General features: G+C 45.8%; 1 protein-coding gene and 1 non-coding gene across 2 annotated transcripts in view; both read right to left on the bottom strand.

Moving 5' to 3' along the window:
- The window catches only part of BEND5 (BEN domain containing 5), an 800,567-nt gene that overhangs the window by 61,398 nt on the left and 716,895 nt on the right, over positions 1–22,274 (bottom strand). The gene's annotated exons all lie outside the window — the stretch shown is intronic.
- MIR9291 (microRNA mir-9291) lies at positions 2,430–2,506 on the bottom strand. The gene has a single exon (NR_129021.2). It is a non-coding gene; the product is annotated as a microRNA mir-9291 (primary transcript).

Below are 22,274 nucleotides of genomic sequence, written 5' to 3'. Positions count from 1 at the left end.
TTTCAAGCCAGTGGCAGCATGTAAGGGGAACTGACATAGAAGATGCCTGAATTAAATATAATGAGATGATCATCTCCATGCACATCCTTTGAAGATGTTTAGGTTATCTAGTCAGCCATGTTGCCTTTTCAAAGTTGATATGAAGTCATCAGTCAGAGCGCATGCCTTCTGCCCAGTCATGGTGATTCCCCATGAGTAGGTGGGCACCCAGGGCTTGGTGGGCAAGAAGCCACAGTGGAAACTTTTGTGTGTGCTGCTGCCTCCAACCTCATGCTGGGAGTTAGTTGGGTGCTGCTCTGGGAGGGGCCAATCCAGCCACACTGGCCCTTAGAGAGGAAGCACCTTGGCTCAGGTTTGAAATTGAGCCTCCTCTAGGGAGTGTGAAAAGGTGGTTTCCTTACAGTTCAGAATGGCCCAGCTGTTCTAGAAAGAGGAAGCACAGAACATTTTTAGAATAGTCAGTGGGGTGCAACAGAACCCAGAGACTGTACCCATAGAAACTCCCCCTGCTCATTGGTTTCAGAAAGCACTCGGTGTTCACAGAACCAGGCCCTGGATCTTCCCTCTCTCCCTCTTTGAGGGCCATTCATATCTGCACTTACACATGTTCAAGTCCTTCCCAGTCTCAAAACAGGACAATAGCCACCTCAAAACCCTCACTCACCCCTGCCTCACCTCTAGTTACCTCCTTCTCTCCTCCTCTTCACAAGCAAAACTTTTGGAAAGAAAGTGTAGTCTACACTTCCTGTCAGCATTCACTCACCTCCTGTTTATCCCAGCCCCACTGCACTGAACCTGCTCTGCAAGGTTACCAATGCCCTTCCAAATTGAGGGCATTTGGTCCCAGCAGCATCCACCTTGACCTTCTTTCAGAAACGTTTTTTCCCTTTGACTTCAGCAGTCCTGATTCCTTCCTAACTGTTCAACAGTCCTGTCTTCATGGTGGGCCCCTCCTCTGTGACCCACATTTTCGATGTCAGTATTTTTCAGAATTCTGCCCTAGAATTCTGGCCTTTTATTCTGTGTACTCACACTCTTAGCGCAGACTTCTCTCTTGAGCTTCTGACACATATGCATACAGCTGTTTACTAGACATCTGGACTTTGTGGTCTAAATGGCATCTCAAATATTCCAAACCCATCTCTGCAAACGTTTCTCCCCAAGCCTGTTTCTTCTCAAATGTTCTCTGTTTTAGTCATGAGCACCGTCATCCACCGGTGGTCAGGTTAGAAACCTGTGAGTTCTTCTTGACTTCCCCTGTCCTCTCACCTCTTAGTCATCAACTCCTACCCATTCAGGCTCCATAAATATCTCTCAAATCTATCAGTGTCTCTTCTTATCCACCATGTTCCATTTTAATTTTTATCTCTCTGCTTACCCGTCCCCAATGCATTCTCCAAACTGAGCAATCTTTTCAAATGCAAACAAGATCACGTTACTCCTTAAATAAGATTTGTCAAAGGCTTCTCAACCATCTTCAGAAAAAGTCCCACATGATTTAAATCCAGTTAGTCTAACTTCCACCAATTCTCTGGGCTCAACTCATGCTATGTACTTCTTCATTCTCTGCCTCAGTCAAACTGGCCAACACCTGCTTATTCTCCTCCTCCTTCTTCTGTTAACCTTTTTGACATAATTGTAGACTCACGTACAGTTGTAAGAAGTAATCTAGAGAGATCTTAGGTTCTCTTCCCCCATTTTCCCCCAATGGTAACATCTGCATACTATAGTGCAATGTTCACACCCAGGACATTGACACTGATACAATCCATTGACCTTATTTGTAATTTCACCAGTTACATGTACTCGTTTGTGTGTGTCTTAGTTCTATGCGATTTTACTACATGTGTAGACTCATGTGATGACCACTACAGTTAAGATATAGAATGGTTCCATCAGAAGGACCTCACTGGCCTCCTGATGATTCCTAGTGGGCCAACTCTCTTACTTCCAGGCCTTCTCACAAGCTGTTCCCCCTGTTGTAATATGTTCCCCCAACAACCGTCATTTGGCCAATTACTGTTTATCTTCCAGGCCTCAGGTTAAATATTCATTCTTCAAAAGACTTTCCCTGGTCCCACACTTTGTCAGGGCCTTTGCTCTCTGTTCCATTAGCATCCTTCACCCTTCTCTCCCATCATAGCCCGTTTTCTCATCCCTTGATAGATAATAACCTGTATGAAGGCAAAGGCTGTTTTGTGGTTTGCTTGCTTCTGTGTCTCCAACACCGAGCACAGTACCTGCCACAAGGAAATTCTTAAATTAAATGAGAAGGGATAATGAATTTGTGGATACAGGTGAGTCGGGTGGTGCTCCCTCCCTCTGGGAGCTCCCAGTCATGAAACAGGCCTTCTCGTCCGCGACTTAGTGCTGTCTCAGAAGGAAGCACCAGAGGCTGTGGGGACCCAGAGCATCCATTTCCTTCCAGCTTCCAAACGTACAAAGTTGGCACAGCCAGGACCAGAAGAGTCCTCGAGTACATGTGCCCAGAACCCTGAGCAATTTGGCAGGTCAGCTAAGTGAGGCAGACGCTGTGGTAGTGAGCCCCAAGGTCTGATTTCAAAGACCTCAAGTGGACAATGTCTCAGTCCCACAGACTGAGCAGCAATCTTGGTCACAGACCTTGTCCTGATATGAGCCACCCGATGAGTCCTTATCCTGACACAGTCCCTGACACTGTCCAACCATATGATAAATTTAGAGTCTTCCACAAAAACAGGTAGGGAATGGCAAGCCTTCAGGGCACCCCCCTCTAATAGGAGGAAGGCAGAACCCAAAGCACAGGTCCTCCTAGGGGGTCAATAACATAAACACCCTAAGAAGAAAACTAGAATTATTGAGTCTTAAAGAGTCAAAGCTGGAAGGGCCCTCAAAGGCATTATGTCGCCTATAGTACCTTATATAGCACAGAGAATGGGAAGCCAGCTTACTGCATAAGGAGTACAAATGTTAACATTTCATATCTAGATGGAAAAGCCCTTGGTCCCATTTCTGAATCTTTCCTAATTAATTTTTCCAAAGCATAACTGAACTTTGACTTAGAAACATCAAACTAAATATTTCCCCAGGCCTCCAGCTGACCTTCTCTACTGTACTTGCCCCCACCAGCCAGATGATCTATTTAAAGCACAAGGCTGGCCAGGTTGCTCTCCTGCTGAAACCCCTTCAGTGGCTTCCCATCCCCTTCAGGATGGAGTCCAGGTTCCTTAGTCTACAGCAGAGCCCTGCCTCCTCTCTGGCCATATCTCCTGCCTCTCTTCACATCCCACTGATGCACACTGAGTACACCACGCTGTCTTATGCTTATGTTGAAGCCGTGCCCATTCCCAGAATGGATTTCTCACCAATCTCTGCCTGATTAACTCCTTGTTAACCTTCTACATTCACCTTAGCCATTCTCTCTTCCAGGGAGCTTTCCTAGAACTCTTGGGTTGGGCTACTACCCCTCACCTGGCCTATCCCTGTGCCTCCCCACATCATGCCACATAGAACCTTTGATTGGGTCATGTTTATGAGTCTGTATCCCCAGGATTCTGGGTTTTTGGGCGACAGGAACTGTGTTTTAATCATCCCTGCCCCCTCAGTGCCAAAAGACCTGGCACCTCAGAAGCTCTTGGACAATTTGATGGAACAGGAAAGCAATCCCATGATTAACATCAAGAGTGTCCTGTGTGCCTGGCAGTTAGATGCTTCCATGTACCATGTCACTTCACTATCCTAACAGCACTGGGATCACTCAGCACTCTCCACAGAGCCCTTGTTACCCAGAGTAGTGACTGCAAGTGTCCACCTATCCCAGGCCCTACCTTCTATTCCAACCCAGCGACTCTGGATTCATGTCCACCTGCTCACCTTGCACCTGGACTCACCTCTCTGCCTGGTCCCATAAGGTGGGATCCAGGGTGAGACTCTGCCTGTTTCACTCTGGCTCTCACCCTCAGCACCGAGCACTGCAGTCCGCATACTTAACCTGTTCCAACCCAGGGGACAGCCAAGGCTCGAGGACCTCAGTCCCAACCTAGTGTGACAGGTCCTTGATTAGAGGAGAGGAAAGAGTAGATCAGAGTGGCCTTGATTATACTGATGTTCCAAAGACAACAAGGAAGCTCAGTCATGATAAGTAATGTGCCCAGGTCACATGACCTGGCTTTGGGACCTAGCATCTCCTCCTGTGTGTAGGGCACCTTTCCTCTCCTTTCAGACAGGCCCTTCTATAGCCTTTGGAGGCCCACCTACTTGTCCATTTCACTCTTTGATTATGAAATATCCAGGCAGGGGCTGTTACCTAGCACTGTCCCCAGGGTCAGCCTGCAGAGAACAGTCCTGGGAAGGAGATGCAGGAGGACAGCTCAAGCTCTGCCCAGACTCCCTCGGGCTACCTGAATGTTCTGCCCTTCCCCTACTTCTGCTTCCAAAAGTACTTGAAATCCTCCTTTGCATTTGGTTTGGCACCAAAGAAGCAAAGCTATTAAATGCATTTTCTTGTCAATTTTTTTTCTTTATAATTGATACTAAATTCCTCTGTAAAGAAACACACCCTCAACCTCTTAAGGAAAGCTAGTCATGGTATAATGGCTTAAATAAAAGAATTGTGAAATTCTGGGGAAAGTACCAATCTCTACTTTACCCCTTTTGTCCTGAGAACACCAAGCTCTCAGGTGAAATTTTTGAGGCTGTGAAAAGAGAAAGTGTTTTGAAGTTAGATGAACTGGGTTAAAATTCTGGCTTTGCCTCCCAGAAGCTAGGAACCTTGGGAAAGAAAACTGAGAGTCATCCTGTTCTCTACCCTCTCCTTACTCATTGCACCCCATCTTTATGCCAGTCCTGCCTGGGAGACCTTCTGAATGGTTCTTCCCCAATCTCTGCTTCAGTTGAGAGCTGGTCTGGTGATTAAGCATGTGGGTTCTGGAGTGGGACTGTCTGAGCTTGAATCCCAGGTTTCTTACCTACTGTGCTATACCAGGTAACTCACTTAACCTCTCAATGTTTCTGTTTCCTCATCTGTAAAATGAGGATTAAAAAATCTCTGGCCCTAACTGGTTTGACTCAGTGGATAGAGCGTTGGCCTGCAGACTGAAGGGTCCCAGGTTCGATTCCGGTCAAGGGCATGGACCTTGGTTGGGGGCACATCCCCAGTAGGAGGTGTACAGAATGCAGCTGATTGATGTTTCTCTCTCAACAATGTTTCTAATTATCTCTCTCCCCCTTCCTCTCATCAAAAAAATCAATAAAATATATATTTTTTAAAAATCTCTGGTTGTTAACAAGATTCAATGAAACAATCCCTATAAAGCATAATCCCTGGCCCAGAGTAGGAGCTCATGAACATTAGCTTTTCTTGTTATTTCTTATTATCTCCTTTCTTCAGGCTATTATCATGAAACTCCACCTTCCCTCTGCCCTCAGGGCCCCATGCCCAACCTCTGCTCTTTCCTGCGAAGTCTCCTGAGTTCTCCTCCTGCCCCAGTGCCTCTTCTCCAACACATTCTCTGTGCCATTGCCAAAATATTCTCTCTAAAAGTAGATTTGATCCTGTGATGTTCAGATGAGAAACTCCACCCCACTGTCTGTTGGATAAGACCTGAGCTTGCTAGCTTTGCGGGCAAAGCCCTCCATTATTAGGGTCCCTGCATACCTCCCAATAATCTCAAGAGGAAAGTTTCATTTATTGCCTCAGAGTGGTTAAGTGATGGTTCCCAAAGTCCTACAGTTATTCATTGGTCCAACTGCAATTTATACCCAAGGCTGGTGAGCCCAGAGCCTGTGCCCTGTGCATTGGCCCACACTGCCCCTCCCACACTGACCATCATGAGCTGACAATAAGAGGCAGCATCAGATAGGCAAGAAAGGAACAGTGCACCAGGTGGGAAAAAGGAGCTGGCATGGACACCTCACACATCACGGTGGACTACCTGGCTGGGTAAGGCTCCGTGGAGAACTGGGCTCTAGGCACCTGGAGGAGGACAGGATCTTGAGGATAATATTGGAGGAAAATACTGAAGCTGTGATTTCAGAATTATCTTATGAGATGAAGTGAGATTCAAGTCTGAGTGGAAACATGTGCTTCAGATGCTGTTCTCTTCGTCCCCAGCACTGGCAGGGCCCCAGGCAGCTCTAAGGTTTTGTTCTTGGTTTTAGTTACTGTTCGTGAAGTGGAAGCATCATGCTAGGTTTCAGGGCTTGCCAGATTCTGTGTAATCCAGAGATTAATGGGCTGCAGGTTGGCTGGGGAGGGTGAAGCGTCCTTCCCTCTTGAGTTTCTTCCTTGCAGTGATACCATCCACATATCCACTCAAATATCCATCCATCCACTCAGCAAACCTTCTGATACCTGCGGGACACCAGGCCCCAGGGCTGGAAATGCAGAAAACTGTCAGAAGTCTTTCTTGGCCTATAATACTTATCCTTTCATGGCGAGAATCTCTACACACAGTGACTGTCCTGTGTGAAAAGTGCCCTGAGCCTGGGCAGGGTGGGCTGGGGAATCTTCCCAGAGATGATACCTAAGCAAGCTTCTCAGTGATCATTCTCCTAGGATTTATTTCAAAAGGCAGATTTGTGTTGTTGCTCTTTGTGATTATAATTGCAGAATGATATACTCTCACTTGGTGCTGTGGAGCTTTCAGGGCGTGCAGGGTGGAATAGTAGCTTGGCAGAGTCCCCTGACCTAAAATGTAGGTCCATATCCTCAGTGGAACTTCAGCTATAGACCTGGGATAATACCATCACTGCCTGAGATTTTGTATCAGAAGTGCGGGGCAGACCTGAAGGTCACGTGAGAGGAGGAATGTGCTATCGCTGAGGCTATGCTAGGGGCACAGGGAGTTCCTGTGAAAAGACAGTGGCCTGGATTGCAGGCAGCTCTGCCTCTGACCAGGTGAGTGACTGCACAAGTCACTTAACTGCACCAAGCCTCAGTTACCCACTTTGCCCAGCAGGGACAATATTACCTTGCCTGTGCTTCAGATCCTAAAATGGCAGCTACTGGTCCCTGGTCTCCCATTCTAGGCTGTATGCCACTCTTTCTCGGCCTCTTTCCCCATCTGTGAGCAAGACAGGGCACTGAGGCTCTGTGCAGAGAAAGAATGAGAGGCTATTCTCTATGGGCACTTTAGCTTTGACATCCCATGCATAAAACAACAGCCAGATTGGACTGTTGCTTAATTCTATCCAAACTGCCAGATAGGCATTTGAATAAGTAACCTAATATATACATTTTCACTCTCTTCGATATTCAGGTCGTCTCCAGGCTGGAATGAGTTTTCAGAATGATGATTGCTTAGAAACATACCATTCCAGATACGAATGAGAATATTTTTGCAATATTCAGTTCAACATAGATGGGAAGGTATGAGATTAGGTTCTGCAAATAATCACATCTTTCACATCTTGGACGCCTATACACATACTTAACTACACGCCTTTCTTTATAACCTTGGAAATGCAAATCCCTGGGCCATGAGAGGCCTGAGCATACCTCTTGTGTTCAGTCAATTCTCATGTGAAAATAGCAGAGCAGGGCAACAAAGATGTGATCTCTCATCCGGTGTATGAGGCCCTGCTGCACCACCATCCCTGTCCGATAAACTGCGGTCTGGTCTCCTTGCATTCCAGCACCAACAGAGAGCTCACTACTTCTCAGAGCAGCTGATCCCACCCATGGGCAGTGAACTTGGGGAAACAGCCTCTCACACTGAGCAATCTCCCTGCTTCTGCTGTTCCTACATTGATCCTTGTTCTGCAATCTGCTCCTTCTGTCCTAAAAGTCCTGCAGGGATTGAAGGCAATGACCCCGTATCGCTCTCACCCAGTTAGCCCTTTCCCCAAACGGGATCCCCTCTCCCTCCAACCAGAAACCTGCTCTTTGTCCCATCACAGGGGAACACTAAGAGCAAAGGGAAGCTGGAGATGCCCTGGGGAATTCCTTTTGCTCTGGCTTCACTTGCCATTCAGCAAGAGAAGACAAAGCTTTTAAAGTAACAGGACAAGGTAGCAGTTTTAAGGAAGCTTGCCAAGCCTTTTCAGGAAACAGAAAACACTGCTGGGGAAGGGAGATCTTTGGATTACAGCAGCAGGAACAGAAAGGGTTAACCTAGGCCGAGACCGGTTTGGCTCAGTGGATAGAGCATCGGCCTGCGGACTCAAGGGTCCCAGGTTCGATTCCAGTCAGGGGGCATGTACCTTGGTTGTGGGCACATCCCCAGTGAGGGGTATGCGGAAGGCAGCTGGTCGATGTTTCTCTCTCATCGATGTTTCTAGCTCTCTATCCCTCTCTCTTCCTCTCTGTAAAAAAGTCAATAAAATATATATTTTTTTTTAAAAAAGAAAGGGTTAACCTAGGAACTATTCCAAACCAGCACTGTGCCCATCTCAGGGGTGTGTGTATGTGTGTGTGTGTGTGTGCGCGCACACGCTTATGAGTGAGCATCTAGAGACACTCAACCGTGCCTTGGTGGTGTTGGTATAGGATAAATCCTTCACTTGGCCAATTGTCATGTACCTTTAAGATCCACTATCAGGCCACCTCCTCTCAGCATTACCCAACATTCCCATTTACCTTAGCTACCCCTGCACCCTGAGGAAACCTTCTATGCTTTCCTCTATGTTGTCCAGTTCCTTGCCTGTCTGCGCCCTTAGATGGTGGGCACCTTCTCGGGAAACCTGACCATGTCTGATCCACATGTTCCCCTGTGCTGGGCACAGTATGGGTTGCATGAACGTATTTGTGGAAAGGTGCTGAGTCCTCTTCCAGGGCTCTTACCACCGCCTTTGCTGCCGTGGTCCTCCTTCCTCACATAAAGATTCGAAGGTGATGCGGATTAGGAAGAGCATAGCTCCCGCAGATGGGACTTTGGTAGGGGATCACACTCAGATGAGCCAATGGTATCCACGCCTCTGAAGTGCCTCCCTATGAGAGGTGGAAGTTGGGGTGAACAGTGCTGTTTCTGCAACCTCCATCTGCTTTGGGCTAACTGTTCCCAGCCATGATCTGCTGTCCTCCCCTGCCTGGCCCCTCCGGAGCAGCCATTCCTCCAGTTGACATTCACATTTTCCTTCTTTCCAGCCAAGTCACAGCTCTGGATGCTCCCTAGGCAGATGTGCAGGATGCCTGCACACATCTGCATATCAAAGGGGCCGGGAGCGATGCTTGGCAGGAGGCCCTGGCTCACAGTGCTCCCTTGGCAGACCACAGTTGTGAAAGGATCTCTCCCTGTACTGTACTTGGCCAAGGAACTCAGCCAGGGACCAGGCTGCTCAGCGGTGGGCTTTGTCCTGCCCGGGGAAGGTTGCAATATGGTGCATTTCTGGGAGTCAAAGAAACTATCTCCTATGAGGAGGTTAATAAAATCAGTAGACAAGTCTTGGTACAGAGGGAAAAGAAGAAAAATGCATTTATTTGCCCATTCACTTAATGAGAGCAGCCCAGCCACCCCATTGGTGGAGGGTCTGCTTTGTGCTGAGCAGTATAAGTTAGCAAGTCATTAAATATGAGACCTTGTTTCACATCAGAGAGCTGCTGCTTCACGGTCTGAGACTTTGGGTGAGTCCTTTAACTTATTTTGGTGTTAGTTTCCACATCTCTAAAATGAAATGATAATTTCACCTGCTGTATAAGAAGAATTGGATGAGAAGAGCCCAACAAAGTACTCAGCAGAGCAGTTTTACTTGAGCACTTTGTTTACTGTATGTTTCCTATATGTCAGGAATCGTTCTGGATGCCTTAAATATTTTGTCATATTTATTTCCCACAATAAACCTCTAAGACAGGTATTATTACCCCTAATTTGCAGGCAAGTAAACTGAGGCCCAGAGATGCTAAAATACTTCCAAAGCCTACACAGCAGATGCAGGGCCTGTCAAATTTAACTTGCTGGGCCATGGGAAGCCAGATGTAAATGTCACTCTTGGGGCAGGGCCAGAGTTGGAGAGTTCCAAGGAGAAGGAAGCCTATGGCTGTGTGTGGACCAGGGGAGAGAAGAGAATCAGATTCCTGTCCAGAGGCTGAGATCACAGCTGGAAAGATGTGCCGGGTGTCAGCTCTAATGAGTGAAGCGTGGAAGGAAAGGGAAGAGTGAGTGATAAGGCTGGCGATCAGGAAGGGTGGGCGAGACTCAGGACAGCACAGGCTCCCAGGGAGAGGCCATAGCAGAGTCAGGACAAAGGCCAAGACCGGAGTGGGTCTTCCAGAGCTGGTAACCTGGTTAGGCACTTTCCCTTCCTGGGCTTGCAGATCACAGGGTTAAGTGAGGACTAAATGAAGGGCTTCATAGAAAGCTCTTTTTAAAATGTTTGGAGCACAGCAAGTGCTCAATTCATGTATCTAGATTCTAGAGGAACAATATCCAAACTAGTGTATGGGCTACACAGTTTTAGAAATAGTAACAGAGGTTATTATATTCATTCTTTAGAGGTGGGGGTCTGGGCTTGAGCTGAGACTCTGAAAGACAGTTGGAGCAGACTCCTTGGAGGGTTTCCATTACGTGAAGGTCCCTGGATGCCTGAATCAGCACAAAGGAGACATGCACTGTCTCTACTTTAGGGAGGAGGGTGAAGGCGAGGTGTCTGACCCTGAGACTAGTTTCCTGGCTCGGTGCTAAGACATATGACTGACCCCCAGGGAGAGGGCTGGCAGGTAGAAGCTATTTCCTAAAGGGCCACAGAGAGGGCTATGAATGTCGAGTGGGGACAATGAACATTTTTCTAGTTCTAGATGGAAAAGACTGTTGCTTTGGCTGCTACAGTGTTTCTTATCCCAGCAGTTTGACATCAAAGCAGGAAACAGCCCTGGTAGAATCATCAGATTTCCGCTGGTGGGCACTGGGAGCCCTGTCCAGGGCGGGGCCCTCTCAACTGTAGGAAACAGGAAGCAGGAACCTGGAACCTCAAGGGAGAGGCTGAACACAAAAGCAGCAACATGGTAGATGGCACATGGACACAGAGGGCATCCGCTGTGAGCTCACTTGTGCTGCCACATGGAGATTTCCAGAAATAACTGAGCCAGACTTGGAGGGAGGCTGGAGTCCTGCAGGTAAGGGCATGAGCCAGCAGATCACATGTGATTACCGTAACTAGAGCCCCATTTGTGCCCACAGGCTGGTGTGGTCTGGGGCAACAGCAGTTAAAGACTCTTTGCTTATACCCCAGATTGATCCCAGAGATCTGAGGCCATTTCTGAAGGTAGATATGATTATGCCCCTTTTATGTATTTCCTCCCTTTACCTCTGACATCCTGCTGGTTATTAAGTCCTCTTATTTCACCCTCGCAAATACTTTCCAAATTCATTTCCTCCCTACTTCTTCAGCTTTACTCCGGGTGCATGAAGAATAGGGTCCACTTTTCAGTGATTGAGGGTGGGTAGTGATATTGAACCATTTATTATGTTTAATGCAGAAAATATAAGAAGCGATAGAGCACAAATTTCCCCTAAAGGAGTTATAATCTGATTTTAATGATTTATCTGGAGACTCCTTAAAATTGTCAACGAATGAATGAATTCACTCATTCATTCCATCAGTAATCAAACATTCTCTGAGTGCTCTGCCAGGCTTGGTGCTGGCCACTGGGGACACCTGGTCCTCATACTTTAGGTGCTTGTGGTCTAGTGAGACAAGCAGTTAGTAGAGGGCTGTGCATTGAATCACTGTCAACTATGGCCAAGCTGTCAACACTGGCTAAGCTAAAAGCATAAAGCAGCTCGCTTCTTTGAAAAGGCATTGCCTGGGCCACTGACAGACAATTTCTTTTCCTCATCCTCTTCCCTGGAAGATATGCCTGAATGACGTGAGTGAAGGAGAGGATCCACCCTGGGGTGGTGGTGTGGAGTGAGGGGGAGAGCATAGACAGACCTAACAGCTAGAGGCCTTGGGTTTCAACACCAGTTCTACCATTTAAAGTGTTTGGAATAGCCCTCGGCATATAACAGATACTCAGTAAATGGAAGCTATTTTATTTTATCCCAAATTTCAGGTTTGAAAAATTTGTTAGTTTTCAACAAATAAATAACCTTTACTATGATGAGCTACTGAGATTTTGACGTTTATCTGTTCCAGCAGGCTAGCCAGCTTATACTGACTAACACAAAATCCAAGATATGGCCTTCTTATGGTACCCATCTAAGATCTGCTTACTTAGTTCATTTTTCAGTTGTTTATCTTTTAAATTCCAAGTCTCTAATTTGACCTTGGGAGCATGCTAGTTGGTAGAGGCCCGGTTTTCCCACATGCTGATTGTCTGCCGTGCTCGGGCCCAAGCCCTACATGGGGAGTGGGATAATAATACTTGTAACTGATCTGTAAGGAGGCATCTCACCCTTCCTTCCTCTTCTCTCCACCCACCCACCTCTCTGGAAAGCATAGAGAATAAACAATAAGAATAAACAAGGGCACATGTGGCAGGAACATTCCTGTCTCTAGCTGTTTCCCAATAGATGAGACATAATAGGTGACACTCTGGAACCCTGGTCAGCAGCAGATTGGGAGTAGGCAGTAGGGGATGGATGTTAGATGAAAGGAAACTCAAGTTCTTCAGGTCAAACTGATCGGTGCCATAGAGTTCAAGAGCTGGGATGGACTTCTAAAACCACTCAACACCAGCACATCATTTTCTGGGCTTGTTTGGGGGAAGGGAGTTGTCCATAGTCATATGACCCTCTAGTGATAAAGCTAGGACCCAGACTTAGATCAGCTGAATCTCAGTCCGTGCCTTCTGTTCCTGGCAGCTTTGTTCAAGCTTCTATAGTAGCTTCCTATTCCAACTACATCAAGTTCAAATGCTGGGGTCTGGCATCCAGTGTCTAAGAGAGCTGGTCCTCACTCTACCTTTCCAGCCTTATTCCAAACTCAATGGACAACTTGAACTGGTATGTCCCACTATTAAAACTTTGATTCAAGTTTTCCTCTAGTTTTTTAAATCCCTCTCTTATCTGGTTTCTGTTCTGGGATCTCTGGATCTAGTTTAGTGTGTCTTCTTGTTTCTGCCCTGTCCTGACCACTCTGGTCTCTCTGAGGTCCAGCCTTCTCCATTAGAGTGCCCTTTGGGGGGTATATAGGAAGGGCACATTATGCTGTGTCAGATGAGGCAGCTGAGAAGAATGTAGAAACTGATGTTAGAGTTCCAACTACAGGGGTTGGCCCAGCAGTGTCTAAGGCATGGCTGTCTCTGATAATAATCCGAGAGGCAGGCACCAAAAGGGTCTGAGATGATGTGATAAGGAGCCCATCGAGGTCTTACATGAGGGATGGGTAATTAGGAGATAACTTGGAAGCTCAGGCAGAAAGGTAAACTGTAGAAGATATGTCTGGAAGCCAGGGCAACATGGCCATGGAAAGTGATAGGAGGCCATCACCGGAAGCAAGTCAGATAATATGTGAGTCCTCTTGTGTGGTTGGGACCTTATAGGTGAGACATTGCCTTTGGGGACATCAAAATGGACAGATATTCCCAGAGGATGAATCAGGACAGAAAGGGCATTTCCCATGGCTGAGAGTTGCCCAGAGGAAGCCACAATGCTGGGGTCAGGAATGGGAATACACGTGGTGCCATGGAGAAGAGGTTGGGTGTAATTTTAGAATGAACAGCAGTTTGGGTGGCTAATGGATCATGAAAAACAGAAGCAAGAGGTATGTTAGGAGGTTCATCTTAAATCACATGGTGAATGGACTCTGGGTCAAACATTCCTTTTTTCTCTCCCTCTTGGATAACGGATGGGACAAATTTATAATTTCTTAATTTAATCATTCATCAAACATCCCTTAGAGTCTACTCTGTGCCAAGAAACAAAGATACAAGATGAATCATATATAGTCCCTGCACTGAAGGATTTCATTTTGAGAGTAGAGATGTTCATGTAAATGCAAAAGCTGTGAGAGATGGAAGCTAAGGGGCTATGGAAGCAAATGGGAGGCACCTAGCCTGCCTGGAGGCAATGAAGGGTGGGAGCAAGAAAGAGTGCAGCAGGAAAAGTTTCTAAAGAAGGTCATATCTGCTGAGGGAGAAAAGGAGTTCGATATGTAAAGAAAGGGTAGGGTCAGACAGTTGTAGAGAGACACAAACAGGCTTGGGAAATGAATGAGCTAAAAACTAAAACTAAAACAAAAACAAAACAAAAAAACCCTCATCTCACAACAGAGCTCAGTGATGGGGAAATCAAGCAGATCTCAGATGCCCAAATGAGCAAGCTACATGGCATCAGGGAATTATGGACCCTTGGTTGGGGTTCAAGAAAAGAGAGAAGAGAGTCTAGACCCCATTTAAAGGGCACCTAGGTTTGATGGTAGAAGCTTTATATATTATCTCATTTACTCATTACCCCATCCATGACCTGGTGTCCAGAGGTCTCTGACTAGGGTTTGGGCCCCAAACTGTAGCTAAGAATAAAGTTTTATCTTACTTCACATGAGTCAGACTTTATGTATTTCCCTCCTTTGGAGCTTTGATGGGAAGCACTAACTGGTCACGGAGCAAAACTGGGTGAGGCATGTCCCAGCACTAGGGTTCCTACCCTCCCTCATGAGGACTTCTTTGCTCCTTCCCTCTGGCTCTGATGGGGACACGTTGGGTGGCTTTTTGTTGAAGTCAAGGCTCAGGCGAGGGCACTGAGTAAAACAGAAGAGGACTTAGGGATTGTTTCATTTCTAAACCATTTGAGCCTCACATGCTTGAGATCAAAGAACCCACCCACATTTTAGGTCAGCTCAGCTCAGTGAAGTTCTGCTCTGGAATTTGGAGCCAAAGTCCCAAGTTAATAATGGTGACTAACTTTTCCTCCCTTGTGGAAATTTTTGCCCCAGTGGGCTGCCAGCCAGAGAGCGTTGGCTGAGATGAAGTTGGATATGGGTATTTTTTAGTCCGCTGGCCAAATGCTATCATGATATTATCCCAGCAACACCCTCAGCAATATTGCTGTCTACTAGTGTTAGCCAGAGACTGACGGTTCCCGAGTTTCCTGCCTATCTCCTCCTAGGGACCTAGAATCTCTTTATTCTTCTCTTGAACCCCAGCCAAGAGTATAGACTCCCCTGATGACATATGCTTGCCAACATGTATGTCTAAGAACTATTTGCTTGATTCCTGAGCTCTGCGTGTTTGCTACTTTCACTGGTACTCCAGATGCTGACCCCTTTAATGATAATGGTGATTTCTCAAACAGCCAGCAGCACTAGATGCCTTGTGCACACACGTTCTTCCTTTCCCTTTCCTCCATATCCAACAGAACCATGAGTTTGAATCTGGGAGAGTCAGGCAGGTGGGAGATTGCCAAAGCGACGGCGATGGTGGTCATGCGCAGAGCACTGGGAAGAACACCAGCTGACTGCAGTCAGAGGGAACTCATTTGGAATCTGTGCTTAGCTACTTACAAGCTGAGTGGCTTTCAACAAGTCACTTGGCCCTTCCCAGCCTCCATCATTTTCTCATCTATAAAGCAGGGTAATGATTCCACCAGATAAGATCTTTGAGAGAAGCAAACTGCATTTAATTCCTCAAGGGCAGAGCCTATGCTATAGTCTTCTTTGTACCCTCACTGCCCACAGAGCGCCTGGCACACAATAGATGGCGAGTAAAGGACAGCAGTTAGTCATGTTTATTTGAGAAAGAATATATTCTGAACATCTAGCCAAATCAAGAAAGGGGTGAAAAAAGCAAGAAAAGAAAATAATCCTCTTGTTCTTCACTGTATGGACCTAGAAATCAAAGTGGCAGATGGGTTAGGAGTTCAAGGTGGTTCTAATTACAACGTTAATGCTATCAGTTGCTAATCATCGGCCGCTATCATCTCTGCTCAGGGTCAGATATGCTCTCTCTCCCTGAAAGCAGTCCTGCTTCTCTAAAACATCGTTAATGCAATAATGCAATTAATATATTTCATTACATTTGCTCCAGCACTAACTGCACTAACTAAATAAACAAGGATAGATTCTGGCCACTCACTGAGGAGGAGTTGTGGTACATGTGTGTGTTTGGGAGGTGATATGAAGGGAGGAAGGGAGCATACTCCGATTCTGTTGATTTATGGGATCTGCTATGTGGAACCAGGCACAATTAAAAGCTTGTGTCAGGGTAGCAATGGTTGGGTGGCAGAGTGTTTGTATATAAGTTGAGCAATGCAGGCAGACTTTGAAGTACTAACCGTAGTTGCTTTTAGACGGCAGGTAAACTTTGAAGTGCCTCCATCAACTCCGAGACCAGTGGCTGAATAGTCAGAGTTCACTCTGCCAAGTTAATAAAAAAGGAGCTCAAACAGAACCTTGGAGGGGCCTGGACGTCACTGTCAAGCATTTGTGGGGATGAGATAAGGATTAAGTGTCTCTGTCGCATGAGGCGTAATTAGTGTTTTAAGTGCCTTTTAAGCAGATGGCCACTTGGGCAGGAAACTGATCATATTTCTGAAGCGAAGAAGGAAATGTGCCCCCCCCCGCCATCCCTCACTCCCACCCCCCGGCTAGCCTGTAACCCCAAGATTCAGACATCAGCACTCATTTCCCTAGTGGATTATGGGGGCTGGTCCCTATAATTAATATGCATGAAACCTCTGGCACCTCTGGACTTTTGCTCCATAGAAGATGTTTCTTCATGAGTGCATGCATTCATTCAACAAATATTTGAGCGTCAGATATGTGCCCAACAGAGAGATTAATAAGATATGATTCCGTCAGCAAAGAGCCCACAGTCTAATGAAGAAAAAAAGACACTACAATATAGTGTGACACATGCTAAGATGGAGGTTTGGGCAAACCACTGTGGGAGTACAGATGTGCCTAAGTCTGCCTGGGGAAGTGGGGCAAGGGAATGCCCTCAGAGGTGGTCAGGATGAAGGGGAATTAATCACACCAACCAACCGTGAGGGAAGCCATTCAAGGCCCAGGAACCACCACACACAAAAGCCTGAAAACAGGAGACAATTTGGTCTATCCTGGGAATTGTAAGTACTTGAGAACAGTTTGAGCCCAGAGAAGAAAAATAGTGGCGGTAGAAAAATTGAGGCTGCAGGGATATCTACCCAAGTGGATAGATATCATGGAGCCAGAGACCAGTGTCCCCGCCCCCAACATACATGTGACATGTTGGATGCTGGTATTTCCTGCCCCTGAGGACTCTTCATCACCTAGGATAGTGTTCTAGGGAGAGTGTTTAGGAGGCCTCAATCTGTCCACTTAAAAGGGCATTTGCTTGACTGACCAACCTCCAGAATCAAATGAGATAGTGGATATAGAAATTTAACATTCCAGTCACTCCATGAAGCCAGGAGACCTGGTTTATTACCCAGTTTTGCTATTTAGGGCTGTGTGAACTTGGGAAAGTTATTAAACTTCCCAGAACTTCAGTTTCTTCACTTATTAAATGGGTATGATTATGAAGATAATTGAATAATTTACTGTCATTTTATTTTATTTATTTATTTGGTTAGTTGTTAATCCTCACCCTAGGATATTTTTTCATTTGATTTTTTTTTTTTTAAGAGAGAGTGGAAGGGAAGGGGAGAGACAGAGACAAAGAGAGAAACATAAATGTGAGAGAAACATGTTGATTGGTTGCCTCCCACATGCACTCCAACCAGGGTCTGGGATTGAGCCTGCAATCGAGGTATGTGCTCTTGACCGAAATCAAACCCACGACCTTTCAGTCCGAGGGCCGATGCTCTATTATTCACTGAGCCAAATTGGCTAGGACCTGTCATTTTATTTATACACTGAGGTGCGCTGCCTAAGAGAAAGGGTTTATTAGTATTGATTAGAATTTATCTCTATCCTATGGGTACCTGGACCCCTATTCCATTTATGCATGTGTCTAGATCAAGTTTTCCCCTTCCCCACACTGCTGAGCTTCCCCTCTCCCAGCAGCTATGGTAAGCTACAATCCCAACTAACCACATGTATTGGCTCTCTGCTGCCCCCACCTGCCCGGAGCCAGCTCCCACAGTGCTATAGGACCCAAAGCCCAGCCTGCTGCTACTTAAGGCCTCCCTCCTATACTTCTTGCTATGGCAGGAACAGAGAGCCAGCTTCATAACCCTTCCCAGAAGGCTGTGCTTGCTGAGGCACCTGGAAGATGGAGTACCATTTGGGGTGGGTGGTATCTCTGGTCAGCCGGCAAAAGGCCCAGACATCCCTTTTCTGCCTAAAGCCTTGGCAACTTGAGCACCTGTCTGCAGCCACACCAGGAACGGACCAGATTTATATCTGAGGCAGATTTGGAAAGGCCATTATCCGCCTTCAGAAGCCAATGATTTCACCAGCTCCATCTTCCAGCTGTGCAAATTGGTTAATTACAAGGCCTGTAATTTGTAATCAATATTATCTCCTTGGCATCTACTTCACTGGAGGCAAATATTTATGGCCACATTTGAGAAAGAGCACACTGTCTTAATCAGGAGCCATACATGGGGCACTGGGCTAAGTGACTCTCGAGGCAATGATGACAGTTTTTCCTTTTGGTCTGGAAGATCTGGGGGGAAAAACACGGGCAGACGCTGGATCAAGGCCCTGATTTCCACAATATAACAACAACCCCAGGCACTGATCCCAAGGAACAAACCCCAAATACAGAGAAATGCTTTGTGTGCAAGACGGCTGTCATAGAATATTTTAATAATGGTGAAAAATCCTAACTCCAATATTCAATAGGAAAGGGGTAAATAAGTTATTATGTATTTATTTGATGGAGTATTATCCAGCCATTATAAGTAATGGTTATGAAAAACTACATAGGAAAATGAAAAATTCTTAAGAGAAAAAGAAGAAACAAAATAACATAGGTGTTGGACACCTTCTTAAAAATATGTTTAGGAAACATCTGAAAGGAAATACATCAATATGGCAATGATGGGCATCTTTGAGCACTTCATCTTTTTTTTTCTTCTATCTTTTTTCTTGAATAAACGTGTGTTAATTTCACAATTAAAAATATTTAAAAGGCAAGCCCAGGAAATGATCGGTCATATTGGCAGCTTCACAAAGTCACTGTATTCCACATCCTGGAGTGGGGAAGCCAGCTTGTATCATAGAAATATATTTTCATTCCCTCAGCCTCCGTAACAACATGAGCCAATTCCTTATAGAAAGATAGGTAGATAGATAGGTAGATGATAGACAGATAGACAGACATTTATCTCTATTGATATTGGTTCTATAATTATAATAAGGCTTCTATTAATGCAGCTTGTGATCACATTGACCCTTTTGGCATCCAAAATGCCTCACTGGCACCAAATCTGACCTAACCAGTGGCAGAGCTAGGATGTAAGCCCAGGTCTCATGATTTCTGCACAGGGCCTCTCACTCTGCCACACTGCACCAACACATACAGGACCAACTTAGATCTTATTGCCTGTAGCAGTCCTCAGGCCTCAGGCCCTCCAACAGTCTATCGAGGCAAAGGCTTGATTTCAATACAGTTTAATGTATTCAAACCATTGATAGAGCAAACGTTCCCACCTTTCTGGTAGTGTGTCAGTAGACACAGGCAGGAAACAAGTCCTAAGAAGCTATTTTTCTTTCCCATCACTGTCTATCACTTCCGGTTGGCTCTGTTATGTCCAACCCTGCTCAGTAGGTTGGGACAGAGTGCCAACTAACTAACTAAACTTCCCTGCTAAGTAAGCCAGCCCTACCTGGAGACCAACCCACACTCAGAGGTTGGCTAGACTCTAGCATCAGGGCAAAGTGCATCTGGAGCAGACTGAGGGCTCTGGTGATCAAAGGCACAGGTCCTTACTAGTCACCTTTCCTGATTGTCTCCATCCCCCAAGCCTCTGCTTAGAATGCACTTCACCTTCCTGTATGCCTGACAAGTTCCCATTCGGTGCCCATCTCTCATGACTCCTGCTCTAGGCAAACCTCCCTCCCACTCCTTTGTTCTCACTCAGCCCCCTACACACATTTCCCACTGACCTGCGGGTAAAGGGATTTCATGTGAGGATGCACATTAAATGCCCTGCACATGTTTGGAACACGAGAGATGCGCGTGGTAGGCCCTCGTGATTCTAAACACAAATACTGAGATGGGGTGAGAAGCACATTGGCAAGGGAGAGTATGGAGGGGGAGAGAAACAAAAATAATTTCAGCTTTGAACACAAATACAATTTCGTTTGCTTCCTAATTTGGGAATCGCTGCGGAGGCCAGGAGGGAAGGAAGGATCCTATTTTAGTGCAACCCGCCTTCTCACTAGGGTTGCGACTTTCCATACTCCAACCTGACTCTTAAATCAACTTTATAAAAGATCCATTTGTCCAAATTGAATCCTTCTAAGAGCATCACCTCGCCCCTCCCCACACACTCTTGGGACAGGAATGTGCACTATTTTATAAGCACTCCTTTGGAAAAGTCCAAGTTCTGCCCCAGGGGATAAGGGGGGCATCAACAAGGCTCAGTCTCATACAAGGCCTCCTGATCCCTGACCCTGGAACATAACCAGTCAGAGAGGGTGGAGATCCCTCAGGGAAGAGTCGGAGGGACAGAAAATTGGGTATTTGGAAGGATTTGTCTTTCCAGGAGTTAAATCAGTTTAGAATGAAAAGTAGAAGAAAAAAAAAATAAACACCCACAAAAAATGATTTTCTGCTTTTTTTAAAACTTAAAATTATGGAAATTGTTTCTGACAGCAAATTGCTCCTAATTAATTTCTTGGCTCTGCTGGGAAAATGTACTGTTCTGTTGATTTCTAAATTCCATCAGCTTAATTATCAAAAGGCATTTTTTCCCTTAAAACTACTAACATGTGGTTTTGCAGTTGGGGGTTTATCAGCCCAGTGTGAAGGGCAAGGGGGGATGGGCAGGTAGGGATTTGATGGGCACCAGGTGGCATAGAAACCCAACTCAAGGCCAAGCCCCCGCAGCTAAAAGTCCAGGAGAAGGTCATGTCTGTAAGAAGAGAAATTTGAATGGTACAGGCAGAATCATAATAGTGATAGAACTGAAGGTGTTGAATTCAAATTCCATCTCCACTACTTTACCAGTGGTTCTCAACCTTTCTAATGCTGCGATCCTTTAATACAGTTCCTCATGTTGTGGTGACCCCCAACCATATAATTATTTTCGTTGCTACTTCAAAACTGTAATTTTGCTACTGTTAATGAATCATAATGTAAATATCTATGTTTTCCAATGGTCTTAGGCTCAACAGCAGCGGTTCTCAACCTGTGGGTCGCGACCCACAGGTTGAGAACCGCTAGCAGGGTCACCTAAGACCATCGGAAAACACAGATATTTACATTTTCCGATGGTCTTAGGCGACCCTGTTTTCCGATGGTCTTAGGCGACACTGCTAGCGGTTCTTAAACTGTAGAACGCGACCCACAGGTTGAGAACCGCTGCTGTAGAGCCTAAGACCATCGGAAAACACAGATATTTACATTATGATTCATTAACAGTAGCAAAATTACAGTTATGAAGTAGCAACGAAAATAATTTTATGGTTGGGGGTCACCACAACATGAGGAACTGTATTAAAGGGTCGCGGCATTCAAAAGGTTGAGAACCACTGCTTTAGACAGATAGTTGATTCTTTTGGAGCTTGAGTCATTTCTGTAAAATGGGGCTAGTAATTATGTTAACTACCTTTTACAAAACTCTTGCTACCTAAGTGCTTTTAGGGATTAACATGTTATTTTTCTCCAAAGCTCTATAAAATAGGTATTGCAACTCTTTCCATTTTACAGGTGAGAAAAAAAGTTCAGAGGGGCCATGCAACATGCCTACCATTTCACATGTGACCAGCGGCAGAGGCCAGACATCAACCCAGGCAGCTGGGCTCACTGTGAGAGAAAAGGAAGCCAAGTCCTCAACTACTGGTCAACCTGTCTGCCTTCCTCATTAGACTGAGAGTTTCTTTCTTTCTTTCCTTCCTTCCTTTTCTTCCTTCCTTCCTTCTTTCTTTCTTTCTTTCTTTCTTTCTCTCTTTTTTAATATATTTTATTGATTTTTTTTTTTTTTCAGAGAGGAAAGGAGAGGGATAGTTAGAAACATCGATGAGAGAGAAACATTGATTCAGCTGCCTCTTGACATTCCCTACTGGGGATGTGCCCGCAACCAAGGTACATGCTCTTAACCGGAATCGAACCTGGGACCCTTCAGTCCACAGGCCGACGCTCTATCCACTGAGCCAAACTGGCTAGGGCTAGACTGAGAGTATCTTAAGGCCAGGGAACCACTTCCTAATTGATTTTTTTAAAAATATATATTTTTATTGATTTCAGAGAGGAAGGGAGAGGGAGAGAGAGATAGAAACATCAATGATGAGAGAAAATCATTGATTGGCTGCCTCCTGCACACCCCCTA

Source organism: Eptesicus fuscus, chromosome 9, assembly GCF_027574615.1.
Source record: "Eptesicus fuscus isolate TK198812 chromosome 9, DD_ASM_mEF_20220401, whole genome shotgun sequence".
Classification (NCBI taxonomy): domain Eukaryota; kingdom Metazoa; phylum Chordata; class Mammalia; order Chiroptera; family Vespertilionidae; genus Eptesicus; species Eptesicus fuscus.
Note: the sequence above shows the minus strand (reverse complement) of the source record. Positions and strands in the feature narration are given on the sequence as shown.